The sequence below is a fragment of the Lactuca virosa genome, chromosome 4 (assembly GCF_052849685.1).
Source record: "Lactuca virosa cultivar CGN04683 chromosome 4, Lactuca_virosa_CGN04683_v6, whole genome shotgun sequence".
NCBI classification, from domain to species: domain Eukaryota; kingdom Viridiplantae; phylum Streptophyta; class Magnoliopsida; order Asterales; family Asteraceae; genus Lactuca; species Lactuca virosa.
In genome coordinates, this window is record NC_136429.1 from 149,981,130 (window position 1) to 150,005,024 (window position 23,895).

A 23,895-nucleotide genomic window follows, 5' to 3' on the forward strand; every position below is an offset into this window, starting at 1 on the left:
TAAAAATAAACATCATATGCATGCGTCTTTTCTTCATTCATCAATGTTTGAGGTGCAGGATGAACTTCTTCTTGACCCATGAGATTTGTAGCAACATCTCTTACAGTTTGACGAGTAAGAACATAAGGACCAACAACAACATATATCCAAATTTCGACATCTTTGTCCTTTCTTTTCAAGAATCATTCCATTCTCATCATCCAATTATCATATTCTTCAACAATAAGTAATTGGGCTCTTGTTAGGCAACCCCCACTGTTGGCGATTTAAACTGAATACAATGATTGATTTAGCGATTTAGGAGCAACCATTGTTGTATTGTTTTGAGAAAAAATTGTATATAGAATAACTTTTATCCTGATACAGAAATGATTAAGAAACCAATGTATTCTAAATTAATGATAATTTGATCTTGTGGATTCAAAGGACAACCACTCATGCTCTGATATGAATTGAAAGAACAAGAGAAATCACGAGGATATTTATGGACAATGTTTAATGACTTAAACCTTGAGTGAATGACAACAATGAAAGCTAATAACAGATTCCAGTCAAGTCTGGATTAAACCAGTCAAGCCTTGAATAATAAAGAACAATAGTCATATATTTAGTGCAAGGAATTATAGTAAATAGAATGAACAAGAAGAATATAAGAATGTCATATGTGATTCTGTTTGATCAAAAGTTGCATTGTTACAAGAAGGGGTAAACTCCTATTGATAGTGACTAAGGTGCTAAAAGACAAACATATACAATAATACCAAACATGGACTGCATATCAACCGTCTAAAAATGCGTCGCGATTGATCTTGTCTCTTATAACTGTTACATAGAATATGAAAAATATATACAAGATAAAAAGTAAAAGACTTCATTTTTTTCTATCATTCTGTATCTTTGGATTATCAACATTCTCAGAATCTTCTCTAGCTCAGATGGACACCAATCTTGGAACAATCTCAGACACCACCGAACTCGGATAACTCAAAGGGTCACTTCTCGTATTAACTATAGGATTTTATACGAAGACATTGTAAATTATTCCAATACTTAGATAGGTGAGAAACATATAGAAGCGGTGAAAGCTCATATGTAACTATTGAAGTTGTGGGAGAAAACATTCAAAAGCAAGTAGCAAAGTCGAAAAACAGTGGGAGCGAAACCAGTAAGACTGAAACTTCAGGAACTCCCAGAAGATCGACTCTTGAAAGGAGACCTCAAGTTATCTATTAACAAATTACTTATACTTGACTAAAAATATGGGAAAACTTATCTTTAATGTGGGATCTTATTAGGCAACCCACACTATTGGCGATTTTAACTAAATACAATGATTTATTTATTGATTGGTTTGGGTTAGGAGCAGCCGTTTTTTATTGTTTTGAGCACAAATGGTATATAGAATAACTTTTATCCTAATACAAAAATGATTAAGAAACCAATGTATTCTTAATCAATGATAATTTGATCTTGTGGATTCAAAGGACAACCACTCATGCTCTAATACGAATTAAAAGAATAAGAGATATCATAAGGATATTTCTGGACAAGGTTTAATGACTTAAACCTTAATTGAACGACAACAATGGAGGCTAATAACAGATTCCAGTCAAGTCTGGATAAAACCAATCAAGCCTTGAATAATGAAGAACAATAGTCATGAACAAGAAGAATATAAGAATGACAGATGTGATTCTATTTGATCAAAACACGCATTGTTACAATAAGGGATATACTCCTATTTATAGTGACTAAGGCGCTAAAAGACAAACAAGAGACAATAGTACTAAACGTGGACTGCGGATGAACCGTCTGAAAATGCGTCACGGTTGATCTTGTTTCCTATAACTGTTAGACAAAATATGACAAATATAAGAAGATAAAAAGTAAAATTCCTCGTTAGTTTTCTATCATTCTGTAACATTGGACAATAAGAATTCTTAGAGTCCTCTTTAGCTCGGATGGACACCAATCTCGGAACAATCTCGGACATAGAATGCGTTGCCGTTGATCTTGTCTCCTATAACTGTCACATAGAATATGACAAATATAACAAGACAAAAAAGTAAAAGTCCTCATTGTTTTTCTATCATTTTGTAACTTCGGAAAATCAGCATTCTCAAAATCTTCTCTAGCTCAGATGGACACCAATCTCGGAACAATCTCGGACACCACGAAACTCGAATAACTCAAAAGGTTACTTCTCGTATTAACAATTGGAATTTAGACAAAGACATTGTAAATGATTCCAATACTTAGATATATGAGAGACATATAGAAGCAGTGAAAGTTCATATGTGACTACTGAAGTTGTCGGAGAAAACATTGAAAGGCAAGTAACAAAGCCAAAAACAGTGCGAGCGAAACCACTAAGACTGGAACTTCAGGAACTCCCTGAAGATCGACTCTTGCAAGGAGACCTCAAGTTATCTATCAACAGATTACTTATACTAGACTAAAAATGAGGGAAAACATATCTTTAATTGAGAATGAAAGACTCCATACAGTGGAAAAAGGATATAAGGGATGAGTTAAGCTTAATTGAAGAGAACATTTCTTAGTCGGTGGTCAAGTTAAAAGTAAAGAAGACGATTTGAAACAAGTGGGTATTCAAGGTCAAGGATGATGTTGATAGAAGTATGAGGTAAAATGTTATATTGGTGGTGAAAGGCTTCCAATAGAAGATATGAATTGATTATAATGAAAATTGTTCATCAGTTGTGAAGATGACAATACAATGGTTCTTGGAATTGTCTTTGTAGAAGATTACATCTAGAGAATCTTGATATGGAGACAAGTTTATTGAAAAATCATTTATACTTTGATTTAGATATCTTCATGGCATAACCAGAAGGTTTTCAGATAGTTGAAACTTGGTGTACAAGTTACCCAAAAGCCTTTATGGATTGATGCATGATCCAAGGTAATGGTAGTTGAAGTTTAATGGGATCATGTATAGATGTGAGAGTGATCATTGTTGCTTCCCAAGGAAATATAAATCATCTTGCAACATCCTATTACTATGTGTTGATGACATGTTGGTGGCTGCATCTAACATGAAGTAAATCAACAAGTTGAAAAAGTAGTTATACAAAGGGCTCGAGATGAAGGAATTATGTGTAGATAAGAAGATTATCAGCATGATCATATTCAAAGATAAGGTTGCATGCACTCAAACTTTCCCAGCAAAAGTACATTTGGAAACTACTAGAGAATTTCAAATGACATATGATAACGTCATAAGTACATCTCTTGCTAACGCCATAAATACATCTCTTGGGAGTTGCTTAATCTTTCCAAGAAAAAATCCTGAAAAACGAAAGAATCCAAAGTAGAAATGGAAACGTTTCCCTATGTCAAATCTAAGGAAGGAACATTGGGAAGGAATCGAGTTACTGCTACACTAATTGAAAGGAACTTCAGACATAACCTTATGTTTTAAAAGCAAGAGGTCAACCCCACCCCCCCCCCCCCCCCCCCCACCGAAAAAAAACTTAGGCCCATATCGCTTCCAACAACTGAGAAATCGTTCTAGCTTTTTTAAATCGACATAAAGAGGATACCAAAACTTCTTAGAACATACTTCAAGAGAGTAGACTGACCTCCAAAGGAAAGCATCCAAACCTTCCATTTAGAACATATTTTAAAAAATATCTTAATAATCATATACCAACACTCAACCCGAGACACATTGGATCTAGTTGGTAACCCAAATACTTGAACGAAAAAGAAGCCACGTCACACTCGATATTTGTTGCCATTTCTTCAACCAAAACCAAGGGTAATCAAACCTAAGCAAATTCGACTTGTTTAAGTTTATTTTTAAATAATGCTAAATGTGACTTGAGTTTTTTTTAGCATTATCATGGATCATTTGGTTTTAATGGAGCATCTTGGTATGATGAAACTCTTGAATATGATATCAATCTTCGATATGATGGCACTCTTGGTTATTATAGTACTCCTCGGGTATGATGACATTGTTGAAAACGATGCCACTCTAGGTTATGATGGAACTCCTTGAATATGATCTCACTATTTGGAATAGAGCATCTAACAAAATATTGCATCATCAGAAGAAATTTCATTCACTAGAGGTCCCACCAAGTGTCAAGGTACCACTCAATGGCACCTAATACTCCGTCATGGCTCTTCGAAGAAGTACCATGCATAGGAGCTGCCACCAAGTGAGAATGTGCCACTCAATGACACCTGATGTGTTGTCATGACAGCTCGAAGAAGTGGCATGCACAGGTGGGGTCACCAAGGGAAAATGTGTGCCACTTAATGACAGCTCGAAGAAGTTCCATGAACAGGAGGTGACACTAAGTACAAGGGGTTCTAGTCAATGACACTTGATGTACTAGTGGTGCATTGCTGGTGCCAATGCAATGTTTCTCAACAATGAACGTTCCAGAAGCGGTTGCATGGCGGATTGTGATTAGTTGACACCTTTTATGGCCATATTGTGTAATATCCTAAAAATATGAATACATTTTTTTAAATCTCCAATTCACATAGTATTTGTTCCAAAAATCCATCATAGTAAAATGTATCATAATCATCAGAGTAAAATAACAATCATCAATATGGAAAAACATCAGAGGGGAAATGTTGTGCAGTCAAGTCGGACCCTTCCCTTTGGAACTGCAAGTACCCAAAAATGTTCAAAACACAAAATCGTAAGCACAAAGCTTAGTGAGTTCCCCAAAATAACACATACCATACATACATCTGCCATGGGCTACCCCCATGGTCTTACATCCAAGTGTCATGGGCTACCCCCATGGTCTGACATCCAAGTTCCATAGGCTACCCCCATGCTCTTTCATGTAATGACTATGGGTTATCCCCATGATCTTTTATACAATAGCCATGGGCTACTTTAACGCCCGCAGATTCGGGCTAGTCAATTTAGAGATAATAAACGTTAAAAATGACTTTTTGATTGAAGATTATTTAGGATAAATAATCTTAACTAAAGTTATAGTATATGTCACAAGGATTTCGTACATGTAAAGAAAGCTGAAATCCGATTTACAACAAAGAAGTTATAACCCATTCAAGTTTCGCGATTAAACTGACACGACTCTACGTAACGTAACAAGTAATTTTTTGATAAAATTTTATGCCTTATCGATGTAAATGAAATTTGTATTAGTAATCAAACCGAGAGCGTGCATATAGAGAACGTCTAAATTTGACTTCGTGAGAGGAAGTTATGATTTTTTGAAGTTCCAGCATAGCAATATACAACTCTGAAATCGAATTTTAGATCGGTCAATTTTTAGCGGAGACAATCTAAACGAGAATTGAAGATCTCATTAATAGAAGTTCAACGATATAAATACAGTTAAAAACGGACGTCAGATGATAAAGTTATGATTTTGTAACAGACTTGAACTGTCTAAGCCTGTTAAAATATAAATTTAAAAATAAATTCAAAATTATCCGGCAGAGTCTAAATGAAATTTATAGATCTTGTCGATAGCTACGCATAGATATATAGAACGTCAAAAACGGAGCTGGTATACAAAAATTATGAAATTTTGAAGTTCGGCAATTTTACATGCGTCCGGTGCCACGTGTCAGCACTAGAGGCGAAGCGTTGGTGCCTACGCAAGCTCACGACATGAGAGGCTTGACTCACGATGTGAGGTCCCCCTGGGCAGCCTATAAATAGAGTCGCATTCCACTCATTTCTTCACACCTATTTATTCTAATCTCTCCCAAACCCCCCAAGTTCCCTAAGCCTTGTTCTAGTAGTTCATAAGGGTTAGTAGCGAAGCTCCGGCGCATTAGAAAGCCCCAAGAAGTAGAGCTTTCGGTTTAGAAGCTCTGCCCGCACAAGTTTGGTTTTTCGCTAAACCACCTGTAAGTTGAGTTATGCTTACCGTGCTTTAAATATAACTTATGTTTAAGTTCATTATCATTACCATGAACCTATAAACAAGATTTATCAGTAGTTTCCAAGTCATTATATTGATTGATCTACTTACGGGGATGATTACAATGCTAGATTTAGTGAGGAATTTAAAGTGGGCTTTCCAAACAGTATACTCTCTATACCAAACGGACCCTACCTCCGATATCATCTTACCTGGTTGTTCCTTATCAGCTACAGATCAGTAGAATTTTAATTAATGATGAATCTAGACTAATAACTAGTCGCAAGAAATACTAGACTAAGACTCAATGATAATAACACTAGGTTACGTCGAAGGAAAAGATAGTTGCTAGAAGCGTAGCACTGTCCGAGTTTCTAGTCATCACTTTAACAAGTGAGTGCATAGTTACTTTCATCTTACACATAGATATAAGGTATCTAATTAAATAACTGCTATATGTGCTTATGTGCAAAGATGTTATGTGTTAGATGAAATGTTATAAAGATAAGTTTTTATGATTTATACCGTATATGTATTTTTATATATAGCATACATTGGGTAACAAAGGGTAATGAAAGATACCATAGTATGATGAAAGATAGGATGCCATAGTTTGAAAATGAAGTATGCAACGATAGAATTCAACGACTTTGGAATTGTTATTTTAGCAACGATGTAGTCACTTAACAAAGTATAGGTGATAACTACTTGACTAATTGATGATAGTCCCGTAGAACACTGACAGCTATTGACTTAGTGCATATTAGATAAACACTGGAGCTATGGACTTAGTGCCTATTAGATAGATATTGACAGCTATGGACTTAGTACCTACTAGATAAACAATAGTAGCGATCGACTTCGTTCCTAGACATCGGCAACGATTGTGTAAAGTCCCAAAAAATTATAGTAAAGTTTTCATTTTTTTAAAACAATAATCCATGCAACAGAGTTATTTCAAAACCGATGAAGGTGAAGATATTATTTAAACATCAGAGTAAATATTATAAATTGCAAATGCGGAAAACTCCGGGTGGATGCGCTGCGATCAAGTCGAGCCCTTGCCTTTCGTACTAGAAGTACCTAAAACCATAAACATAAAACATAAGGACAAATCTTAGTGAGTTCCCCCAAAATAACCCATACCATATATACATATCAGTCAAAACATAACTGGGTCTATTTCACCCCCTTCGGTCTCTATCAACCGGTATTGGTATATTTCACCCCATTTGGTCTCTTTCAACCGGTACTGAGTCTATTTCACCCCCTTCAGTCTCTTTCAGCTGGTAATGGGTCTATTTCACCCCCTTCGGTCTCTTTCAACCGGTATTGGGTATATCTAATGCCCTTCGGTCTCTTTCAACCGGTATCGGGTCTATTTCACCCCTATAACTAGCATACAATCATAAAAACAAGGGTCACAGAGACAACAAGCACATACAAGCATAACCGGAAATTGCCACAAAGACAAGTATCATCCTCTAAACATAATTTAGTGGGCCAGTATTGGTTCCTTCGACCTACGAGTATAGTGAAGGAAACTTACCTCTCAGTCTAAAAGGTCGTTGAACAGGACACTGCTCCGAATATCAGCTCTACCGGTCACCTATTCATTGGAACATGACCAAACTTAACTTATAATCAAAATACCCAAAATAGCCCTCAGTCAACTTGGTCAAAAATAGGTCAATGTTGACAAGTTAAAAAGTCAACCGAGTCAACTCAGGTGAGTATGCCCAGTGTACTCAGCTTGTAAGCTTAGCGTACTCAAGCCTTGACCAGAAACAGGGTGATGAACGCATATGCCCTGCGTACCAAAGTGTACGCCCAACGTATGTGCAACTATCATTTCCTTATATTAAGAGCTTAATCCCTTAAGCTCTTTCATCCAAATTCTAGACCTATTCCTCAAATGATGTCCTTGACCATAAAGTTTCCACCTTTATGATCTTACATTACTATTAAGTGCTCAACACCAAAAATCCAAACTTCTTAACTCTTTACGACATCCTAGCTCATGCATGGAAGGAAACTAAGGTCCAAGATTACATTTTTATGGTTCCTAATAACTCCATAATGGATAAAGTTTCCAACTTTATCCATTAGAATGGTCCAAACAACCAAGCTCTAGTCTTTAAGTCTCAAAGGGACCAAAAGTGCATCTTTTTCAACTTAACCCTTTAAGTCCAAGTCTCAAACCTTTAGTTCTGAATCAATATAATGTTTAGAAGGATAAAGTTTCCAACTTTATCCATAACAAGGTCGTAAACTTTCAAGATCTAAACTTTATGCACTAAAGTGATGAAAACTCATAACACCCAAGACTAGTTAGATCTATCAAATACATCATCAAGATTTAAACTTTATACCTCCAGAAGCTAGATCAAGATGAACAAGGCCTGGATCTACAAGCTCCAAGACAACCAACATTACTCCAAGGTGTTCTTCTTCTTCCAAATGCATCAAAAATCCACCAAAATCACTCCAAGGCTCAAAATACTTTCAAATGGAGGCTAGGGTTTTGAATTTAGGGTTAGAGGGGATGGAAGCAGAAGATAAGGAGGGTTGGAAATGATTTAAGGTCATTAAATAGGGTCTAAGACCCTAATTTAGGGTTTTCACCTGGCGACCATATGCCCAGTATACTCTTGGTACGCCCAACGTAGCAGGTTAAGCATTCATGATCACTTAGTCTAGTACGCCCATCGTACTAGACTAACCCATAATCCTCCTAACTTCTGAAGGCCATAACCTCTTCGTTCCAACTCCGTCTTCGACGATCTTTATATCCATGGAAAGGTATTGAGGAGCTCTACAACCCTATATAATTATTTTTGACTTAAAACACGTCGAACTAAAATCCTTAATTCAAATAAAAGGCCCGAAACATCACTTTTACCATTATTCCCTTGGGCTCGAAAGCATAAAACGAACTCTTGGATCACATAATCTACATTACCCACTTCCAGATGGGTCGAAATCTCTGTTTCCCCAAAGCCCGAAGCCTTATGATAGTTGATCCTCGGGTCATGACCCAAAATTATAAACGACACGGAGCAAGGTGTTACAGATGGAGTTCATGCCTAAACACTGGCAACAATGGACTTTGTACCTATTCTTTAGGACAAATCCTTAGGAATAAAAAAACTACTGACATGTATTGCGGAGAAATCTCTGTAACAGTATTGTCAGCAACGATGATTAAGATGACCCTTAGGATAAATGCTTAGGAAAAATAAATAGTTAAACGAGGATGGGTAATTGGGTTAACTGTTTGATAATTAAACACATTATTGTGGGTTGAAAAACCTATGTACTCACCAGGCTTCCCCAACCTAACCCACTCTATTTATTTTTAAGACATGTATCGATGCGAAGATACATTACACTGAGAGATTAAAGGAGATGTAGATCATTAGTGTAAATTAATGTAAGGTCTATTTATGCTTATGTTTTGTATCAGTTATGACATCCCAAGTTTTGAAAAAATATTAATATTGAATGTTTCTTTGAAAATTTTTAATGTCAATATTATCTCAGATTGAAATAATATTTTTGGGACCAATTCCGCAAACAAAAGAAATACTTTGCTTTAAAATAAGCATAAACAAAATTTTTAAAACGTCTGTAAATTTTGGGATGCTACAGTTGGTATCAGAGCATTAGTTTAAGTGAACTAAGAATTTGTAGTATTTCTAGACTTAAACATAGAATGCTAAGCGATGATTTTGAGATGAGTGTCTGCTACACTTAGGAAGTATGCATGAATAGACACGAGCACTGGCTTATTTATGGAAGATGCCTAAATTACTTTCATGTGCTAAATGATTTATGTTATAGATAGAGGATGCCTTATATGCTTAATGATACTATTATTTGATCGGATCTATGGTCTATTCCCGAACGGATCTGGAAATTTTATGTGTTCAAATTTCTAAATGTTTAATTACGGTATTAGAACTAACATGTAACTTTTCGAAGTGATAAGGAGATTTATATGTCTATCGTAAATAAAGCTTTCCCTATCTTAATCCTTGTCACTATACACTGAACGCATGTTTGGTGTATAGGAAACGCAAATGGAAACTGGCAGCCTGAGCCACAAGTGATTGAGCATGGACCAGATGTAGCAGCTGCACCCGAGCCAATCACGATGGCATGAGTATAAGCAATCATGCATATGATGTTGGATCGTCAGATGGAAGAGACAAGGCATCTGCTTCAACATAATAGGGATTAACCTATTGTACCTATTGTGCATCCTGATCTGGATGAAGAACAGTTTGAGGAGAGAAACTATAGCCAGAGTGTCATTCAAGCTGAGCCAAATATGGTTAGAAGGAACTAACCAACTGAAAGAGATAATGAATGTGGATGCAAGTACAAGTATTTCAAGGCATCGAAGCCACCAACTCTTTCTAGAATCCCAACACTGGTGGAAGTCATGGGTTGTATCTCCGAGATGGAGATGGTGTTTGAAAGTTGCGACTATAGCAACAAGCAGAAGATCGTTCTTGCAGTTAGATAGTTAATGACACGAGTATTAAGTTGGTGCAGATACTAGATGATACCATGCTTATGGGAGAAGCTAGTAAGACTTTTTGGTCAGAAGACGACTAAGTAGAATTCAACCAAATTGTATGAGAGGCTGTGATGTTCATGGTAAATCGAGTACGAAATGATGATCAAAGTGACACAAGTGAGTTACAAGGAAAGCCCTTGATCCTTGATAGGATCTCCGACATAAAACCTTGGGAAGTGATAATAATCACCCGCCAAGATTTTTTTGTTGATATAAAATGTCGATTTACAAAGATGAATGTGTAAATGTAAGTACAAGTATCGTAGATGAGCTAAACGTGTGTGTAGTGTGCTAGTTTATTTGTGTTATTTATAGTCTAATGCTAATAACAAGAAGTCCGATAATTTCGAGATCCTCTGAAATCAGCATATGAATGTTATTAGACTTGGTATGGTCTTTTTCCTGGTTGAGATCACTCTCCTTTGAGAATAGGTCTTGTGTTGACTAGTTATGCACATCTGAGAAAAATAAAGAAAATATAGCCATCACAAATCTTAGAAATATAAGTATTAATAGTCCGGATCCCGGGATATGTTTAAAGATCCTGAGGCTTTAGAAGTATTTGAGGATCCTGAATATGATTCAAGGATCATGCCCCTAACAATTGCCCCCAATTTATACCTGCAAAATATTGAGGTTAGTTTTCCCGTATTTAAAGGTGCAATTTAAAAAGAATCAATGAAAGAGATAAAAATTTTGAATTTTAAACACTAATCGAATAGGGTTTATCTCTCAAAGGTTAATCATAACGCGGTCAAATCGTACCTTCTCTCTTATGCCATTTGGTTCAATAGGGTAATCCTCTTTACTCCTTTTACCTTTCCTAAAACGTCTTCGACTACCTTCGCAACTAATTTCTTTCCCTTGTTTTTAATTTGTACCCTTCTTCTCCGATCATGGGCAACAAGATGGTCCGTTCTAGCGCCAACATTATTGTTCCTCCAGAGAATGACTTTATCGATTAGGGGATTTTGGCCCATGATGAGGTATGTTCCTTCAATGACGAGTATGTGCAGTCCCTTAAGGCCAATGGAGCTTTTCCCTCTGATGCAATCTTCAGGTCCTTTGACCCTTCTATTCAGCCTGATTTGGTTTCTCCTTCTTGGGTATGCTTCCATGAATATCCCTTTGCTTTAGGCTTCAAATATCCTTTTTCGTGTATAATTTCTGATTTCTTTCAAGCCACCAAGCTTTCCTATATCCAAGCAATGCCCATTATTTGGAGGATTTTGTACTTGATTGAGTGAGAGAATCTTTCCCACAATCTAGATATTGGTCTTACTGAGTTAGCTTCTGTTTATTGTCTCTCTACTTTTGGGGGTTCTTGCTTTCTATTTAGGTTTAAAACCAATTGATCCACTCTTATCTTTAAAACCAAACACAACGATGGAGCCTGGAAGGAATAGTTTTTTTTTGTGAGGCAAGATTCTATCGATGGTGGAGATCTCTTGCCCAAAGCTTAGGTTGAAAAGTGTAGGATCTAATTTGTTGATCTTGACGATCCAAGGATTTATGTTTCTTATTTTGTTCATTGGATGCAGGTTACAAGTTTGGTGAAGCTTTCCATGCTATTGATGATACTGAGGATAAGGTGAGACGTTTTCTTGCTTTTCCTATAGACGTCATATCATTCAAGATTGAGACTCCTAGTCTCCAAGAAGGTTTATCTACAATAGCTTCGATGGCCACTGGTAAGGATCCCTCTTAGTGTTTTTTTTATATATTTTATCAACAAGATCCTAATTTTATGGGGATCCTTCTTATTGTATAGGATCCAAAAAAAACTCGGTCTAGTGCTCGATTCGTCTTGTCCGAACTTGAAGACGACATGTCCAGTGGTTTTCTCATGGTGAAGAAGGAAAAGGTACCTCCTTCTCTTCCTCATAAGAAGACTTGGCTCAAACCTACGGTGAAGACCTCGACATCTTACATGAGGAAACCATCAGAGGTCTTGGATCTTGACAATCTTGGAACAGAAGAGGCCTTAAAGAAGTTTTTTTCCTTCTCCTAATCCGTGAGTATTCCTTTGTTCATTCCCATTCAGTTTTATTATCTATTTATTGTTGTTCCTCTTAGTTTTATTATCTCGCTTTGATGAGGATCTCAAAGCTAAGCTTGCTCAAACAAAGCATGATTTGAGGGAGCAAGAGGGAGTCAACAAGGAGCTCCTGCAAAGATTGGAAAAGTTGATCAAAGATAAAACTGAAAAAGGAAGAGGAGCAAGTGGGTAGGTGGATGACGTGATTGCTGAAAGGAAGATGGTGCTGCTGTTGCTTTCTGGGAGGCAAAAATTAAGCTTGCGGAGGATCTTGAGAATACGAGATCCTAGAATGTAACAGGATGGCGTGATGCTCTGCGCAAATTGAGTGGCGAGCTTGCTGGTGCCAATCAGGATCCTGCATCGCAACCAAAGGAAGGAGGAGAGAAGAAGGAGGTGGCTTCAGGTGGTGGTGATCAATCTGTAGCTTGAGATTGATTCAGTTAGAAACAATTTGAATAAATTTGGGTCTGCAAAACAATATTTCACTCTTTCTTTTGTGGGGTTGGTAGGAAACCCCCTTTATGCTATGGTTGTCTTATACTTTTCTACTTGCATGGTTAATTTGCTTGATATAATTGTAGTATTTCTGAGGATCCTTACATAGTCAGGATCTTGAAAAGTTCAAAACTTTTCTAGATCCGAATAGCCTGAAATGGTTAGTCATCAAATTGGGATTTTGAAATAATCAAGATATTTTTTAGTATAATAAACCTTTTGAAAAATAACGTTAAAGGATAGATAGAACCTGGTTATCTTTTGACTGAAGTTGTGATTCCATTAGTTTCGTATGATCATGAAGCTTCCGTATGGAATAATCCTTGCTTTAGAAGTTCATCAGGAAGGATTCTTGATTACCCATAACTTAGTGAACTTTGTGGAGGATCCTTCCTCAGGAATCACTTGAAAATAACTTTGACTTGGAAAAACACTGAGAAGAATCTTGTTTTTGTAACATGGTAATGTTGTAATTCTTGCATATATTCTAGGGGTTATCCCAACGTTGGATGCCATAACTATTAGCAAATAACTGGGTAAAATCCCAATTCAAGGTAGCATGTTAGTGTTACAAGCCTTAGTAAACTACTAGGCAAAATCCCAAACCGTATGACAACATGAAAATGTCATAAACCTTAGGTATTTTCTAGGGAAGATCCCAAATCATATGATAACATGAAAATGATATAAACTCTATGCATTTTATGGGGAAGATCCTAACTTGAGATAACATTTCAATGTTATTAACCTTAGATTTAAACATTAGGATCTTAACTTGTGTTCAGAAATAAGAGGGTTGCTAAGTCACTGAAGCGTGAAATTATACCCTTACTTACATCCCACAATAAGTTGTTTGTGTGTCAAACCGAGGTGTAGAAACCTTAACTCGTATGAAAGACGTAATTAACTCTTTAAACCTTAGAGGGGGGTTAAGTACCCTTAGTCGTAGGAGATATGATCTGTCTGTATTCGTAGTTATCAAGATAAGTACCTACTGCAATCATAAAGACTATGTATCTATTGGGATCCCTAAATCCTAGGATCCTCAAATGTGACACCCAAATTTTGCAAAAATTTTAAACTTTTAAAACCCATCTTAAATTAAATTAAAACAACTGAAATAGTCATAACATAATCCATCAACTTCATAATCATATAAAATAAGTTCGGAAGTAATAATAATAATAAGGTCCCAACAAAAATAACTAGTAGCGATGTCCCGGTGCTCCATGTCAAGCCTTAGCCTCTTTAATCTTAACACTTGAAAAGTTATAAGGGAAACCGTAAGCACAAAGCTTAGTGAATTCAAACACAGACATTGTACTAACATTCATATTTACTAACCCTAATCCATTTTCCAATTATAACTATATGATAAGGGCAAAGAACGAATCAATGCCTATAATACAAGAAGGACTTGTAGGTTTGAACCACACCGGGAAGATCCCGTATCATTTGGCCCTAATCACCGCACCTCATGATGAGTATTACGTTGGTGATATTACCTACCCACCGCACCGGTAAATCCGTATCCTTTGGTGGTGTCCCCATATCCATAATTAGTTACATACAGTGCACATGTACGAATTAAAACAATGGTTATATAACATGCCTTTATAATAAATTCAAATAATCACACACGAGCTAACTAGCAAACGCAAACATCAATACAACGGTGTGAGAGAACTCACCTTGAGTGAGTAGTAAGGATAGCTAACAATCAAATAATGCTACCACGCTTGAGCAAACTTCAAAACCTCACCTAAGAAGGACTAAAGGTTAGAAAGGAGAAGTAATGAAGCTATGAGTTGAGAAAAGAGTAATCACAACAAGGTCTCTGAAACAGACCTGCTGTTCAAAACGGATTTACTCCAAAATATAAAACAGAAACATATCTTTAACAAAATTTTATAGGAAACTATGATTGTTCAAGATTCCAAAACTATAAAGAACTCCTTCTAACTCCAAAGGATGAATTAAATATGAATTTTACAAAAAGGTGTATCACTGCTGTCTCCAATAGGACAGTTAAGTGATGTTGGCCAATTCTACCTAACTTTTGAGTAGAATTCGTCCAAACCAAAATTCAGAGAAGTAAAGGACATACATATGAAAGTTTTAGGGTTAGAAATTGAATGAAAACCATTTCCCAAGATCCGGATATAAAATTCACATTATGGACAATCACAGCACTAGTAAAAGCTGGTGACTACCCACTGATCTGGAGTGTGGATCCATTATAACCAATTTATAATTGGAAACAACACCTCATCTGCTCCATATCTTAAATTCATAATATAAGGAACATATAGAAACTTGGAATCACTCTGGATCCTTTTCCAATCCTTAGAAATGATGAAAAGAAAATGACATATCAGAACAGACCCGGATCAGACCTAACAACAACGATGCCATTCGTGCCCATAGATAAATTCCTTATCAGTGAGGTTGGCCTCCTTAAGAAAGTTAGAAAACTCAATTTGGGAACTTTGGGCACTAGTTTGGGGTCTGTTTGAGTTCTAGAGCTCCAGATATGATTTTTACAAAAGGACTACATATCTGATGGAAAACAGAATTGTAGCCACTCGTGATTCCTTTTTGGCTTATCCATCCTTCTCCCTTTGAAACACATTTTAGGATGTGTTCATCATCCCGATTCAGTCCCCATGATCATGGTGGTACTAAAAAGGGTTATGGATCATTAGGATTTCATTTAGCCACAAGAATGTAATAATAATCAACATGAAAATAAACATAAAGCACATAAAATCACCATTCTCCCGTTTAGGGTTTCCATGATCTTTTGCAACATGTAATCACCTAGATCCATCATCCACCATATATGGGGTGAAGATAGGATCTTGAGATGATGTATAACATACAATTCTTTGCAAATAACAAAAGAGATACAAATCAAATAAGAAGGAGTAGAAGTGAAGATGAAATCATAAAACCAGAGCAAGGTTATGAATCAAGTTGTAAGAAATGATAAGGAGGTTCATACCAATACGAATCAAGGATAGAAATGAACAAGAATTAAGCTCCAAACAACAGCCCCTTGGCTGCTCTTGATCCCAAAGAGAGAGAGAGAAGGATGGCGTGAGGGGGAGAGAGAGAGAGAGAGAGAGAGAGAGAGAGAGAGAGAGAATAGGGTTTAGAGTGTTTTTCTTGTGTGTGTTCCAAATGACTCAATTAACACATTAAGTACTATTAACTAGATGGATTTTGCAAATAGGCCCATAGCCCATGGACTTCAATAAAAGGAGTTTACAAAATGATCAAAAGAGTCCAATAACATAAGAAAATCAGACCTTGGTTAAATAAATTAACCCAAGGTTACAAGAATAATTAAATTAAAATAACTAAACGTACCGAGAAAAACCGGGGCGTTACAACTCTCCCCCACTAAGAACGGACTTCGTCCTCGAAGTCAACACCTAAAAACAGATCCGGATAGTGAGCCCTCATCTTGCCTTCCGGTTCCCAAGTCCATTATGAACCCTTCTTATGTTGCCACTGCACCTTAACCAAGTTTATAGTCTTGTTGCGGAGAGCTTTCGTCTTTCGTTCTAAAATAGAGATTGGTTTCTCAACATAATTGAGACGCTCGTCAATCTGTATGTCCTCCAGTGGTATCACAGTGCTCTCATTAACAACGCATTTTCGTAACTGATACACGTGAAACGTATTATGAATTAGACTAAGCTCGTCAGGCAGCTCTAAACGGTAAGCCACCTTTCCCACACGGGCTATGACCTTATAGGGTCCAATGAATCGGGGTCCGAGCTTTCCCCGTTTTCGAAATCGAATCACACCTTTCCAGGGGGAGACTTTGAGCAACACATAATATCCCACCTGGAACTCAAAATCGGAGCATCTTTTGTCGGCATAACTTTTTTGACGACTCCTCGCTGTAACCAAATGATCCCGAATCACTTGGATTTTCTCTGTAGTCCGAAGCACGATATCGGTACTCCCAAGTACCCTCTGCCCAACCTCACCCCAACAAACAGGCGTCACGAATCTGATCTAACAAAATGACACCATCGTCATCCCGTTGCATTAACACGGCACAAAGACCCTGAAGCGATGCATCACAGTAAACCACCATATCCTCAACCCTATCAGGTATGGCCAAAATCGGAGCATCACACAATCGCTTCCTCAGCACATCAAACGCAAATTGTTGCTCCGGGCCCCAAACGAATTTCACCGATTTATTGGTCAATCGGGTGAGTGGCAAGTCGATTTTAGAGAACTTTTCAATGAACCTACGGTAATAACCGGCTAAACCCAAGAAACTGCGAATTTCAGAAGGTGTTTTTGGAATCTCCCATTGTTTAACCGCATCAACCTTGGCTTGATCGACCTTAATACCGTGTTTGTTTACCACATGCCCCAAGAACTGAACTTCTTCTAACCAAAATTCACATTTTGAGAATTTAGCATAAAGCCTTTCTCTTGCCAGAGTTTCCAGAATCTCCCGAAGGTGTTGCTCATGCTCCTCTTTGGTCTTAGAATAGACCAAGATGTCATCAATGAACACTATGACCGAACGGTTAAGCATCGGGCTACACACCCGGTTCATGAGATCCATAAACGCTGCGGGTGCATTGGTGAGCCCAAAAGGCATCACCACGAACTCAAAATGCCCATAACGAGTAGGGAATGCTATTTTCTCAATGTCTTCTTCACGAACCCGCATCTGATGGTAACCGGAACGTAAATGAATCTTGGAGAACCAAGACGCTCCCAGAAGCTGATCGAAAAGATCGTCAATACGTGGAAACGGGTACCTATTCTTTATCGGGCGCTTGTTTAGCTCCCTATAATCAATACACATTCGCTGGGATCCATCTTTCTTCTTCACAAAGAGAATAGGAGCACCCCATGGCGAGCAGCTTGGCCGTATAAACCCTTTATCACTTAGTTCCTGAAGTTGATCTTGGAGCTCTTTCATCTCAAGTGGTGCCAAGCGGTAAGGAGATTTAGCAACCGGAGTTGCACCCGACACCAAATCAATGCGAAACTCCACTTGCCGAATAGGTGGCAAACCAGTGAGTTCCTCCGGAAAGACATCACTGAAGTCGGAAACGATAGGAACGTCGTCTAGTGCTATAGCAGAAGAGCAAGAAGTGATGGCCAGGCGGGGAATGTCCCCATGAATGATAAGTTCTCCACCTCTAGGGTTTTGAACACGAACTTGCTTCTTACGAAAGTGGAGTTCCACATCACACGCATCAAGCCAATCCATGCCTACGATAACGCAGAGCTCTCACATCGCAATAGGGATAAGATCAATGGGGAATTCAACTCCAGAAAACTCGAGAGTGTAACCCCGATAAACATCGGTGACATAAATTGTGCGGTTGTCGGCAACTTCGACAACCATTGGGTGAGCCAATTTTCCGATACTACGCCCCAAACGATTAATAAACGTGCGAGATACAAAACAATGGGTAGCACCGCTATCAAACATAAGAACATTGGGCTCGGAATCTAGCAAATAAGTGCCTGCCACTGTCGCTGTAATCACCGGCTCCTCCGCAGTCATCTGGTGAGCACGACCTCGTGTCACCATAGTAGGTCCCTTAGAGGACGATGCAATTGCAGGATTTGTACCCCCGTCTCCTTTACCAGTCTTCAACTTCGGGCATTCAGGCTTCTTGTGTCCCGTCTCGTTGCAGTGATAGCAGACGGGAACTGCAGAAGTAATATGAGGTACTGCACTCGCAGGGGGATCCCTATAATTCTTCCAATGATGCCCTAGCTTTTTGCTTTTTCTGGGCATCTCTGGATGTCTTGGAAGAGGTGTCATTGGCCTTCCTCTTGGACTGGGTCTGCAACTCGATTTCCCTCCTCCTCGCTGCATTCATGATCGCGGATAAAGTCGAGAACTCCTGCATGCTAACGAATTCCCGAATCTCGGTACGTAGGATGGCCGTGTACTGGCTGACCAACCAGGCCTCGTTCCCAGCAAACGAGAGGAAAAAAGATAGCATCTCCAAGAACTTGGCGTTCAGGTCGCTAACGGACTCGGTAGTCTGCTGTAGGGCCATGAACTCTTGCTGATTCCGCTGCTGCTCCACCTTAGGCACCTATTGTGCCTCGAACCTCTCCACAAATTGGGCCCAAGACATGGCCCTCACTTCTTCTTCGTTCAACAGAGCGGTGATGGTGTTCCACCATGTCTTTCCCCTTTTTCGCAGCTGATTCATGGCGATCACTACTTTGTACTGGTCCGGACACCCAACAGTTATGAAGGCGCCCTCAACATCTAACAGCCAGTGCTTAGCAGCAACCGGGTCGGATTCACCGTTCCAAAGAAGAGGGCTACACTTGCTGAACAGGCAGAGCCGGTAACGCTCCCCCGGGAATAGCCGCGAGGCGCTCATCCAGAAGAGCACCGACTTGGTTGATTATGTCGTTGGTCACACCCGGGATTAGTTCGTTGAAAGCGTTATTGAATTCCTCAGCGACAATATCCCTAACTTGCTCCATTTGGAGCTGATTAAGTCGAGCAGGCGGAGCCATTGGTATCCACAGAAGAAGGAAAATCTTAGAAACAATTCAGCCTAGATATTTCTAGGAAGACAAAACACTCAGCTTGCCGAAAAATTTTCAACCTTGCCCCGACCCGAAACCGGCACCGATGTTTCAAATAGCAGGGGCCCTTCTACTACCTTCCACATAAGTTCCAATTTCGCATTCGCGTCTAGTTTCAAAATTTCCAGTTCGCTCTAGCCGTTAATTTTACAACTCTCTCACATGTTAACACTAACTAAGTGTGTAATCTAACATTTTAAGGCTAGTAGAATCCAATTCATAGTCAACAATTTAACATAAACATTTAACATAAGAAATAAGGCTTACTTGGCTGGCTGACTGGCACACCGCGACATCTTCCACTACTAGTCTTCAAAAGGTTTGAAAAATATTTTAAAAATAAAATAAACTCTTATAGAGCCTCAAATTTTAGTCTAGAACATCCACAAGAACTCTGGCTCTGATACCAACTTGTGACACCCAAATTTTGCAAAAATTTTAAACTTTTAAAACCCATCTTAAATTAAATTAAAACAACTGAAATAGTCATAACATAATCCATCAACTTAATAATCATATAAAATAAGTGCGGAAGTAATAATAATAATAAGGTCCCAACAAAAATAACTAGTAGCGATGTCCCGGTGCTCCATGTCAAGCCTTAGCCTCTTTAGTCTTAACACCTGAAAAGTTATAAGGGAAACCGTAAGCACAAAGCTTAGTGAATTCAAACACAGACATTGTACTAACATTCATATTTACTAACCCTAATCCATTTTCAAATTATAATTATATGATAAGGGCAAAGAACGAATCAATGCCTATAATACAAGAAGGACTTGTAGGTTTGAACCGCACCGAGAAGATCCCGTATCATTTGGCCCTAATCACCGCACCTCATGATGAGTATTACTTTGGTGATATTACCTACCCACCGCACCGGTAAATCCGTATCCTTTGGTGGTGTCCCCATATCCATAATTAGTTACATACAGTGCACATGTACGAATTAACACAATGGTTATATAACATGCCTTTATAATAAATTCAAATAATCACACACGAGCTAACTAGCAAACGCAAACATCAATACAACGGTGTGAGAGAACTCACCTTGAGTGAGTAGTAAGGATAGCTAACAATCAAATAATGCTACCAAGCTTGATCAAACTTCAAAACCTCACCTAAGAAGGACTAAAGGTTAGAAAGGAGAAGTAATGAAGCTATGAGTTGAGAAAAGAGTAATCACAGCAAGGTCTCTAAAACAGACCTGCTGTTCAAAACGGATTTACTCCAAAATATAAAACAGAAACATAGCTTTAACAAAATTTTATAGGAAACTATTATTGTTCAGGATTCCCAAACTATAAAGAACTCCTTCTAACTCCAAAGGATGAATTAAATATGAATTTTACAAAAAGGTGTATCACTGCTGTCTCCAACAGGACAGTTAAGTGATGTTGACCAATTCTACCTAACTTTTGAGTAGAATTCGTCCAAACCAAAATTCAGAGAAGTAAAGGACATACAAATGCAATTCTCAGAGTTGGAATTGAATGAAAAGCATTTCCCAAGATCCAGATATAAAATTCACATTGTGGACAATCACAGCACTAGTAAAAGCTGGTGACTGCCCACTGATCTGGAGTGTGGATCCATTATAACCAATTTATAATTGGAAACATCACCTAATCTGCTCCATATCTTAAATTCATAATATAAGGAACATATAGAAACTTGGAATCACTCTGGATCCTTTTCCAAGCCTTAGAAATAATGAAAACAAAATGACATATCAAAACAGACCCGGATCAGACCTAACAGCAAAGATGCCATTCATGGCCATAGATAAAGTCCTTATCAGTGAGGTTGGCCTCCTTAAGTAAGTTAGACAGCTCAATTTGGGAACTTGGGGCACTGGTTTGGGGTCTGTTTGAGTTCTAGAACTCCAGATATGATTTTTACAAAATGACTACATATCTGATGGAAAACAGAATTGTAGCCACTCGTGATTCCTTTTTGGCTTATCCATCCTTCTCCCTTTGAAACACATTTTAGGATGTGTTCATCATCCCGATTCAGTCCCCATGATCATGGTGGTACTAAAAAGGGTTATGGATCATTAGGATTTCATTTAGCTACAAGAATGTAATAATAATTAACATGAAAATAAACGTAAAGCACATAAAATCACCATTCTCCCTTTTAGGGTTTCCATGATCTTTTGCAACATGTAATCACCTAGATCCATCATCCACCATATATGGGGTGAAGATAGGATCTTGAGATGATGTATAACATACAATTCTTTGCAAATAACAAAAGAGATACAAATCAAATAAGAAGGAGTAGAAGTGAAGATGAAATCATAAAACCAGAACAAGGTTATGAATCAAGTTGTAAGAAATGATAAGGAGGTTCATACCAATACGAATCAAGGCTAGAAATGAACAAGAATTAAGCTCCAAACAACAGCCCCTTGGCTGCTCTTGATCCCAAAGAGAGAGAGAAGGATGGCATGAGGGAGAGAGAGAGAGAGAGAGAGAGAGAATAGGGTTTAGAGTGTTTTTCTTGTGTGTGTTCCAAATGACTCAATTAACACATTAAGTACTATTAACTAGATGGATTTTGCAAATAGGCCCATAGCCCATGGACTTCAATAAAAGGAGTTTACAAAATGATCAAAAGAGTCCAATAACATAAGAAAATCAGACCTTGGTTAAATAAATTAACTCAAGGTTACAAGAATAATTAAATTAAAATAACTAAACGTACCGACAAAAACCGGGGCGTTACATCAAATGTCAGGATCCCTACCGTTTAGGATCCTTGAATGTTAGGATCCTTGATTTCCTGTGCGAAGCAAATGTTAGCTTGGGGTGAGCGTTGGCCTGGCTAATGCCCCTCTGATGCTTAAGTCAGTATTGGCTTTCATAATAATAAAAAGAATAAGATAAGAGTAGATGGTAGAGAGAGTGTACCTCGAGTTTGTTTGAAAATGATCCTCATAACTTTCATGAAGTATGTTTTTAGGTGGATGGCATTCCAGGATCTTGGCAGGACATTTCCTTCAAGGGTGGCTAGCCAATATGCCCCCTTTCCTGCTTTTGAATCTGTTGAAACAATAAAATAATGATCAAAAGAGATTTACTGTGATTGAAAAGGTGCCGAATGCTTAATTATCAATATCTTAGAAGTGTTCGATAGAACTTCTCTGTAAAGATATGTAGGGCTTATAAAAACATTAACCCTAATACGATACATACATGCTATATTTAGAGTCTAACCCTAGCACCATAATGACAGATGGATAGGCCCAACCCGCTAATAATAAAGACTAAATACATGCATAATCAATATTGACACAACACCATAAATATCCCAACAATCTCCCCCTTTGTTTCAATAAGGAAAGAAGATTCTTCATTGCTGAATACACTTCTGAACCTTGAAAAGTTTCGGCATTAGACCAATCAAGGTTTTGCGAATCAAAATATACCATTTAATCATATCAGCGAAATACTTCTTATCAGCAGCATTGTTCCCTTTGTTCTTCTCGGTAATCTCCAAGACGTAGTTCAGCCAGGAAGTTGAATAAAGATGCTTGTCTGGTAAACTGAATAAACATCTCTGAACGTTTGTACCATCTCATGAACTTTTTTGGAATGCCACACTCCAATTATCTTTCTTGGTCTTTCCCAGCTTCACCTTGCTAATGTCATTCGGAGCTTCCTTACGGAGCACTGGGTTTCTTTCGGAGCCCGGTTGCAATCTCCACATCCATCTTACCAACTTCTTCGATGTAGCAGATCAACATCCTTTTTAGATGTGCCATGATGTGTTCAAATTTCTTTTCATCCTTCAACAAGAGATGGAACAAGGAAATCCAATCAGAAGGGTTAAGGCATGGCAGGTATGCGAGTGTAAACTCGAAAACTGAACTTTTTGCTCCACAGATAACTTTGAATTTTGCATTGATAAAGTTTTCCATTTCAATTGGCCCGATGACTTTCACAGCTGTAATTTTTTTTGAACTCCAAGTTTGGTATTGAGGCTTCCCATGCTTGAGATAGAAGGAGATAAGCATCTGATGAACATCGTGGTCCGAATCAGGTGCACTCGCAATCCTATCAAAGCTTCTAAACAGGCTTTCAGAGTAATTGGTTGATCAAGCTGCGAATACAAAGTGTTCTCCAGATCAAATGAAGTAACTGGATTCAACCAATAAGTACTCCGATTGTCGATAGCTTCGTTCATAATCCGCTCCATGGTCCAGGGAAGGAAAATAGACTTTTGAGTGTCCAATGTTACCTGTGCATCACGAAGCTCTTTTTCACGGG